Below are 9,283 nucleotides of genomic sequence, written 5' to 3' on the forward strand. Positions count from 1 at the left end.
GAGCAGTGGGGGTGGGACTGTAGGTGTGGGGCTGGAGGGGGGATGCAGAGTGAGGAGCGGTGGGGGTGGGGCTGTAGGTGTGGGGCTGGAGGGGGGATGCAGAGTGAGGAGCAGTGGGGGTGGGGCTGTTGATGTGGGGCTGGAGGGGGGATGCAGAGTGAAGAGCAGAGCGGGTGGAGGTGTAGGTATGGGGCTGGAGGGGGCGATGCAGAGTGAGGAGCGGTGGGGGTGGGGTTGTGCTTCTGCAGCCCCCTCCTGCCTCCTCCCCCTCTCGGCAGCACGTGGGTCGCATGTCAATTGCGATGATGTCATTCCCTGGCAGCCCCATTACGTCACCCTGGCAGGGAATCCGCCCTCCGATTGCTTGAGTCAAACTCTCCCGGGAGGGCGCTGACCAATGAGGACGCGCGTCCGGGCGCAACCCAGCTGCGTTAACCTTCGCAGTGCTGGTGTGGGAGTGCCCCTGCTCTCACCCAACCCTGTAGCACCCTGCGGGTGGGCCACGCTCTCGCCACTCTTCCTGGCCCTGGGCCTGCCAGGAGGGTGTGCAGCCGGGCGCCCTGCACAGGTGGACCTGGTGCAGCAGCGTTCTGGGTGCCCTGTGTTCCCCCTGCACCCTGGCTAGGACCACGGACCCTGACAGGCTCCTGACTGGGGCTTGTGCGCTCACACACTCGTGCATGCACAGATAGCTGCACACGTGTGCGCTCAGACATATAGCGCCAGTGCACACGCACGTTGTACAGATCTAAATAGGAGAACCCCACTTGCTAGGCTGCAGGAAGTTCCATAGGAAGAGATGGACCTTTGGGGTTGATCCGTGATCCTGGGAGGGGTGCAGCGGTTGGGTCGCCATGCTGCATGGGCTCTCAGCCTTGCAGGAGAGCGAGGTGCAAAGACCTTTGCTCTAGCCCCTGTGCAGCTCTGCCGGAGGGAGCAGCGATGGGGAGCGCCCAGGGCATGTCCCCTAGCCTTGCTCAGAGCAGGCAAACCCACCTGCCTTTGATCGACCCTGGCAGTCCCACTGGCAGGGTGCAGTGTCCGCTTGGCCTAAATCAGATCCAGAGTAAGAATCCAACTCACTCACCTGACTTCCCAACCCTTGCTCAATCCAACAGAGCCCAGCCTCCCTCCCCCACCCACATAAATCACTTCCTCTCAGGGTGTCTCAGGTTCCCCATCTGATAAAGGGGATAACGACACACACACCCAGATGGCTGGTAAAGCTGCCAACTTTGGAGCAGAGGAGTTTTCAGTTCCTCGGTGCTGGGTAGAGGTTGGGGGGGATATTTCACACAAAAAGCAGCCAGACTTTTTACCAAGTGCATAACAAGGTACCAAATGCTGCAACGCACAGAAGGTTCCTCTAGTCACCGAAAGTCAATTCCCTCCAGCCTGGGGGAGGAAAATTCCAGCTCCAGCCGCAGCCCCCAGAAGGTTATCAGAATCTCACCATCACCCCCACCCTGCTCAGCTCCTCCACCTCCCACAGCTGGTCTGGCCTCAGCTGCCTGCTAACTGGGGGAGTGCAGGAGAAGCAGTGAGCAGGCTGTGTGAGGAGAGATATGTCGGGGGGTAGCTGCATAGGCTAGAGGGCTGGGGGGAGGGAAGGGGGGCGGAAGGGGACATTTCCTGCCACGGTTTCTATTTCCTTGGCAGTATGTCTCCAGGCACACTCCTTTTCCTTGGGATTGCCTCCTTCCCTCTATCCATGTCTTGGGCTGGGACCCCAGGGTGCTGTCCGGACTCCATCGCAAACTGTCCCACACCGTGTCCCCAAGCCCATGGTGATGCGGTGCCCCTAGCCACGGCAGAGGCTCAGGGGTGAGCCAGAGCAGCCCCACACACTTACTTGGCTCCAGCACTCAGGAAGCGGCTCTTCTTGAGCACAGCAGTCAGCATCCTCCGAACCAGAATGAGTCCGGGGCCGTGCGGCCTGCGCCTCAGTGAGCGGCACTCACTGCCCCTGCTGGGATGGTGGGGCCCTGCACTCAGCCGTGGGGGCGCCTCCCCCAGCTGGCCAGGGAGGCCCTGCACACACTTCTGTGGCTTCTAATTCCTACAGACACTTCAAAGAGCTGGAAGCATTAAGTGAGAGGGGGAGGAGGGACCAGGAACCCATGACATCATCCCCTCCTCCTCAGCCTGCTCCCCACAGCTCTGGCCTCAGTGACTCACGGAGAGACACTTGCTCTCACTTCCCCCCAGACCGCAGCCAGCAGCCTGAGGAGGAAAGGAAACCAGAGTTGTAATCACACAGGGACGGCGCTTCCTCAGTGACAGCCAGCAGCCTGCCCTGCATCGGCCATTGCTGCGCCTCCCCTGGGCTGGCTCCTCAGGACTCACAGGCCTCCCCTCTCTGGGGCTGTGCCATGGCACTGCTGGCACACTCCTGCAAACACCAACAGCCAACCCACTGGCACCCCCACTGTTCCACGCAGAGCATCAGCACGGACGTGTGCAGCTTCACTGTCCAAATGGACACGGCCCTGTTGTCACCCGTACACGGCCTCCCACATCTCTGCTCCCATTTGCAACAGCACTGTGCATGCACATGCCCTGCCTTCCAGCATCACAGCTCACCCCCACCCCCAAACTCACGGTGTCCCTGCCAGCGCATCCCTGCAGACGCATGCACACCCTCTGGCATGCAATGCACAGGTGCACACCTGCCGAGTGCAGAGAGCCCTGGGGCAGGTCCCAGCGTGTGCACTCCTAGGGAACTGGGCTTCCCAGCTCCAAAGAGCCCTGCCGTGCTGCACTTGCACTGGTGCTAGCAGTGAGTCAGTGGCTGCTGCACTACTGTCCACAAAGTTCCAGTGCAGCTGCCAGCATTAGCCACTGTGCTGTCTAACCCTGCGCACAGGGGGCACCATCACAGTGCCAGCACGAGGAGGGCACCAGCACGACTTCCACCCCCAACCACCTGCTCCCTCCCATGCCCCCCATCAGACTGAAGAGAAACACCTGCCGACCCCCCTGCCTGGGCAGAGGGGGCTTGGCTCTGTCCTGGCCCCAGTAAGCCTAGCAGACTGCCCCCCACTCTGGGGACTCCAGCACACAGGATGCGATGCACAATCCACCCCTCCCCTCCGTGGCTCAGGCTTAGCAGGCACACAGGCTAATGAGGAGCAGATGGCCCCGTTCACATGCTCTCCAGCTGCTGCTGCTATTAATGGCTGCCCAGTTGCAGTAGCACATGGGGCTGTGGAGTGCAGAGAGCAGCCCAACTTCCCACAGGATCTGGGTCGCTCCCAGACAGACTTCTTGCAGACACCACTGTGCCCCAGGGACAGGCCAAGGGGTCAGCTTGTTCTGCGTTTGTACAGCACCTAGTACAATAGGGTCCTGGGCCATCCTGGGCCAGGCTGCTAGGTGCTCCAGTAACACAAACAGTAATAATGATGAAGGGTGCCATCCTCACACTGCCCCACAGAGCCCCCTGCTGGGAGGTGCCAGGGCATAAATAGCTGGGAGCTCCCCCACAGCCAGCACTCCTGCCCCAGTCCCTATAGTGCCCCTGCTGGGAGAGGCTGGGACTGCAGTAGAATAGCAGGGAGATCCCTTGAAGCAAGCATTGGCACACAGCATTCCAGTAAGGTTTGGGTGGGTCGAGCTGAAGGCAGGTTGCAACAAGAATGCCAGGGAGCTGGGCACTCCCATTCTCCCAGGCTAGGGACACACTCTATGCTGTGTGCCAGGTGTCCGAGCCCTCCCTGTGGAATGACATTTATCTGTGCTGCAACCACAGACGTGAGGGGGCAGCACACCTGCGTGGTACTGAAGGGCAGGCCCTCTGAGAGCCTGCAGGCTCCCAGTGACATGCTCACACTCCGGCACCCGCTTCACCCCAGCTGGGATCCAGCTGCAGCAGCAAACACCCCTTCACCCCGGCTGGCCTGTCCGAAAACCTGGCATGCCTGGGGCACCTGGCTCGGAGGACAGCCCTCTCTGACTGAGTGATGGAGAGGCTTCAAGCCCTGCTCAGTGCACAGGGCTCCCACCTGTGGCTAGGCCACAGGGCAGTCTGGGTGACATGGCCAGTGCTGAGGGCTGGGAAGAAGCCTGCAGAGCAGGTGCTGAGGGGACAGAGGAGCCCAGGGAAGCAAGCAAGAAACCAAAGCAGACTGCAAGGGTCACAGGCTGCTAGGGCCCCAGAGCTCCAGCCCCAGCCTGGCTCTGCAGGGCTGTGGGGAGAACTGCAGCCCATCCTGGGAATGCCCCACCCCAAGTCTAATGGCTGGCTGGGACCAGGGCTAAGGACCCAGGGAGTTGTGTGCCAGAGGGGCATTGCAGGTGTGTGTGTTTGTATATCTGTGCAGGACATTGTGTGTGTGTGTGTATGTATGTGTATCTGTGCAGGACACTGTGTTTGTGTGTATATCTGTGCAGGACATTGTATGTATGTGTGTGTGTGTGTGTACACATGTGGCCACCTTGACGGGGAGGTGACACCAGTGTCTGTCCCTAGACTTCTAGCCTTGGCCAGGCGTGGCAGGCCCAGTGCTGAGGAGCGCAGGCCGGAGAGCTCCATGCCTGCCCCGCGTGGCTCCTACCTGAAGCAGTCGGCATGCCAGTCAGCGTTCAGGGCCTGGAGGTATTGCCCATCGTAGATACTGTGGCCACAGCTCGCACATACAGGCAGGTCGCTTCCTGCAGGACACAGAAGAGGCACAGGCTGTCGCACCCCCATGCGAGGGCACAGCCAGTCTGGCTTGGGGAGCCCTGAGGGCCCTTCTCCCGTGGAAGCCCAGCACCTAATTTCACCTGCCTGCATTGAGGCAACTACGGAGAGAGACATGCATAGCAGTGGGAGCTGGTGGTAAAGGGACAGGACAGGGCAGCAGGACTCCTGACTTGGGGGGACATAGAACATCCCCGCCCTGCTCGGTGCCTCAGTTTCTCCAATCAATGAAAGGGGAATGTGACGTAGCGACTGCCTGGCAGGCTATGCAGGATACGGCAAGCCTTGGTGGAATGGCACTGGAAACGGGCACACAATTAGTCCCACAGGCCCCTGTGCCAGGAGCACCAAAACTGCTACAGAGCAGGAATAACTAGGCCGGGCACATCCCCCCTCACACCTGAGAGCCCCCAGCCCGCCCGCCACCGGGACCCATCCCCTTCCTCACAGGGCCTGCACTGACCCTCCCCCACTCCCACCTGCCCAACACCAGGACCCACGGTAACTCTGAGCCTCCTCCCCCCATCACATGGACTCGCACTGACACTCACCCCTGCCACACACCCCACCATCCTGTCACTGCAACACCTATTGACCCTGACTCCTCTCCCACACTGGAACTGCAGTGACCCTGACCCCTCCCCCCACTGGGACCTGCATGGACTCTGATCCCCGTCCTCCAGACCCACACAGGCTTTGACCCCACATCCCCCACTGGGACCCACATTGACCCTGACCCCCCATCTCTGGGCCCTGACCAAGCCTGGCCTCTGGCCCGGGGGAGGCACAGCACAAGCCAGGCATGGCCATGCTCTCCCAGTCGCTGCTCTGTGCTCCGCACTCACCTTGCCTGTACTTATTGATCCCCTGCTGGTTTCTAGAACAGGGGCTGGGGCCCCACACCAGCCACAGCCAGATCTGCCCCCTCCAGTGCCCATGGCCTGTGCTGGCAGGGCAGAGCAGGGCTGGGACAGAGTCACATCGGGGCTCAGGCGGGGGCAGGGTGAATGGCACTGGGCATGTGGTGTCTGGCACGGGTCAGGAGTGTGGCCTGGGCCAGCTTGGGGCCCTGGGGAGTGGTGGGCTCCCTGGCGGTACCAGCACTGCCTTGCGTCCCCACGACTGCTGCTCCATCTCCTCTGACTGGCAGGTGCAGGGGCAGGAAGAGCAAGTCCAGAGCTCAGGGGAGAAAGCAGTGGAGGCCGCTGGTTTGGGGAAGGTGGGGGTGGGGAGCCCTGCTAGCCCTGAGGGGTGCATGAGGGGTGAGGGAAGGTTGTGAGGAAGATGCTGTGAGGCAGGTGACTCGCTGTGGAGGGGAAGAGCAAAGTGCATGAGGGGGAAGAAAGGAGAAGGTGAGGATAGGATGAGGCATGTGGGGTGAGGAGGGTGAAAGGAGGACCTGGGCAGCGAGGCATGTGGGGGAGGGGAGGACCAGATAAGGGGGTAGAGGACGAGGTATGGAGGGGGGAGGAGGAGGGAGGGAGGGAGGGAGGAGATGTGGGGTGACAAGAAGATGAGGGGCAGGTCAACAGGCTGAGTATGCAGGGTGTCAGTGGGCGCAAGGGGGCCCACTGCCCATGGTGAGCCAGGAACGGCTCCCCAGCTGTCAGGAGAGAGGGCCCCGCGTGGGGGCAGTGGAGGCCCACAGGACTGAGACCTGGAAGGGTGCAGGGAGCCCAGCTCCGCGGGGGGTGGAAGCAGAATGGCTTGAAAGCGGAGCTGCGGGTGGCAGTAAGGTGATAGGCTGCATGGAGAGGGGCCATGCGTTGGTGTGGGAGGCAGGGCAGCCAGGACTAGAGGGAGCCATTAACCACCAGGATCATCTGGGCCAGGCCAGGGTCTGCTCCCTTCCTGCTTTGGGGGCCAGGAGCCAAGGGGCTGTGACAGGCCACGCCCCGAAATGATGAACCCCCAGCAGCCAGGGAACAGCTGGCAAATGGCATCGCAAGGGGCTGGGAGTAGGGTGACCAGATGCCCCGATTTTATAGGGACAGTCCTGATATTTGGGGCTTTGTGTTATATAGGTGCCTATTACCCCCCACCCCCGTCCCAAATTTTCACACTTGCTGTCTGGTCAGCCTAGCTGGGAGTTGGGAGCATGGGACCTTTGATGGGAGGGTTTTGGTGACCCCCAGAGGGCCAGAGACAGGCCACTGATGCCCCAGAGAATAGAAGTAGGGATGTAGAAAGCTCCGGCCCAGCATGCACCCCCTGGCATGGGGGAGGGCTCAGACACCAGGGTTACTAGCCCCTGTGCTGGAGGATGGGAACCCCAAGCCAGGGAGAGATCAGTGGTGAGCGCCTCACTGCAGGACTGAGGGGGCAGCTTCTGGGGCCCTGGCCTGAAGGGCTCCTCGTGGCCATGGGCTGCTGGCTCTTTGCCCTCTAGCCCAGGGCAAAGAGCTGGCCACTGGCCACCAGCTGCCCCCTGAGGGCTGCCTGCCTGCAGTGGGGCAGGAGGCCTCCCCTGTATCACAAAGGGCCCGCCTGGCCGGGAGCGGGGGCACGGTACACCAAGTCGCGTCAGTGGGAGCCCCCTCTGCACCTGCCCAGGGACGTGTCAGAGCCTGGGCTGCCCGCCCGCCCGTCCACACCCACTGCACCAGGGGAAGCGATTCGCTCAAGGTCACAGCGAGCCCCTGCGGGCTGCGAACGGGACCCAGGAGTTCGGGCTCCCGGGAGCCCCTGCGCCAAGCGCTGGCCCAGGCTTCCTCCCTGCGGGGGAGCGCTGGACGCGCCGGCAGCCCCGGCCGGGAGAGGAGCTCGGGCGGGGGGATGAGAGGAGGCTTCCGGCAGCCGGGGCTCCCGCATCTGCAGCGGCAACGCAATGGCCCCAGCCCAGGTACGAACCTTCGTCCTCTCCCATAGGCTCGTCCCTCCAGGTGCAGCAGAGGAGCATCAACCTCATCCACGCCGCCGGCTGGCCCTGGGCACGACCCGCGGCGCCAGGCTCCGCCGCCTGCTCCGGCTCGGGGCGCGTCTGGCTCGCAGGCAGCGAAAGGGGCAGGGCTGCGATGGATGCTCAGCGGGAGAACAGGGGCTGGCCGACCGCACAGCATCCCTGGGAAAGCAGGAGCGAGAGCCGCCGCCGCGCCCCCAGCCCTGCAGGCGGGGGAGGTGGGCAGGAGCGAGGGCAGCAGGGAGCCCGGCAGGGCAGAGTCCTGTGAATCCCAGTGCCCCCGCCTCCCTCCCATTAACCCTGAGACAGCCCGGCCCAGCTCCTGGCGCTCCCAGCCGCAGTGACCCTGAGCAGGGATCCCACTCGAGGAGGGGCTCTGTGCGGCTGGAAGGCTTGTCAGAAGTTGGTCCAGTAACAGATAGACCCCGGGACCCACAGCTACAGCAGCAGGGCCAGCTAGTGTGGGGCTGGGTCCCCCCGTTGTCCCTGACTGCGTGACCCTTGGTGAGTTGTTCCAGTGGTTGATTACCCTCACTGATACACATTTACCCCTCGTTTCCAGTCTGAATTTGGATCGGGTTACACCTTTCTCTGCTAGATTGAAGAGCCCATGATTAAATAGTGGTTCCCCATGCAGGTGCTCACAGACTGTAATCAAGTCGCCCCTTATGTTAAATAGATCAAGCTGCTTGAGTCTCTCACTGTAAGGCAGGTTTTCTAATCTTTTAATCATTCTCATAACTCTTCCCTGAACCCGCTCCATTTATCAACATTCTTTTTGACCTGTGGACACCAGAACTGGACTCCAGTGGATTCCAGCAGTATCAAATACAGAGGTGAAATCCTCTCTCTGCTCCTACTTGTGATTCCCGTTTAAACATCCAAACATGGCATTAGCCCTTTAGGCCACAGCGTAGCACTGAGCGCTCATGTTCAGCAGATTAGCCACCATGTCTCCCAAGTCCTTCTCAGAGTCTCTGCTTCCCAGGCTGGAGCCCAGCCCGATGGTATGTCCGTCATTCTTTGCTCCTAGAGATATACTACCTTTACATTTAGCTATATTCAAATGCACATTGGTTTCTTGCACCCAGCTTACCATGTGATCGAGATCGCTCTGTATCAGTGACCTGTCATCTTTGTTATTTACAACTCCCACAATTTTTGTGTCATCTGCAAACTTTATCAGCGATGATTTTATGTTCTCTTCCAGGTCATTGATAAAAATGTTAAATAATATAGAGCCAACAACAGAACCCTATGGAACCACACTGGAATCACACACGCTCAATGACAATTCCCCGTTTACAGTTACATTTTGAGACAGTTTTTGATCCATTTAATGTGTGCCATGTTAATTTTATATTGTTCTAGTTTTTTATTCACGTCATGTGGTACCAAGTGAAATGTCTGAAGAAGTCTAAGTATATTAGGTCGACACTATTCCTTCATCAAGCAAACTTGTCATCTCATGGGGAGCTGAGGGACAGAAAACTTAAGTGATGGCCTCGGATCACACAGGGACTTGGTAGCAGGGTAGGGAATTGATCACAGGTTGCTGTTCAGGCCTTGGTCACTGGCTTAACCACTGGACCATCCGTTCTCTCTTTATGACCCTCCCTTTTGCTGTAATGCAGGCCATAGAATTTCATGCAGGATTCCTACATCCATAAGAACAGCTATACTGGGTCAGACCAATGGTC

The 9,283-nt window shown here is 60.2% G+C and overlaps 1 long non-coding RNA gene across 1 annotated transcript; it reads right to left on the reverse strand.

Moving 5' to 3' along the window:
• Nucleotides 1-221: 221 nt before the first annotated feature.
• LOC117867302 lies at nucleotides 222-7,828 on the reverse strand. Its single transcript, XR_004643357.1, has 3 exons — nucleotides 7,535-7,828; nucleotides 4,557-4,653; nucleotides 222-2,223 (listed from the first exon to the last, which is right to left on the reverse strand). It is a non-coding gene; the product is annotated as an uncharacterized LOC117867302 (long non-coding RNA).
• Between the last annotated feature and the right edge of the window lie 1,455 nt (nucleotides 7,829-9,283).

This window comes from Trachemys scripta, chromosome 18 (assembly GCF_013100865.1).
Source record: "Trachemys scripta elegans isolate TJP31775 chromosome 18, CAS_Tse_1.0, whole genome shotgun sequence".
In the NCBI taxonomy this organism is placed as follows: domain Eukaryota; kingdom Metazoa; phylum Chordata; order Testudines; family Emydidae; genus Trachemys; species Trachemys scripta.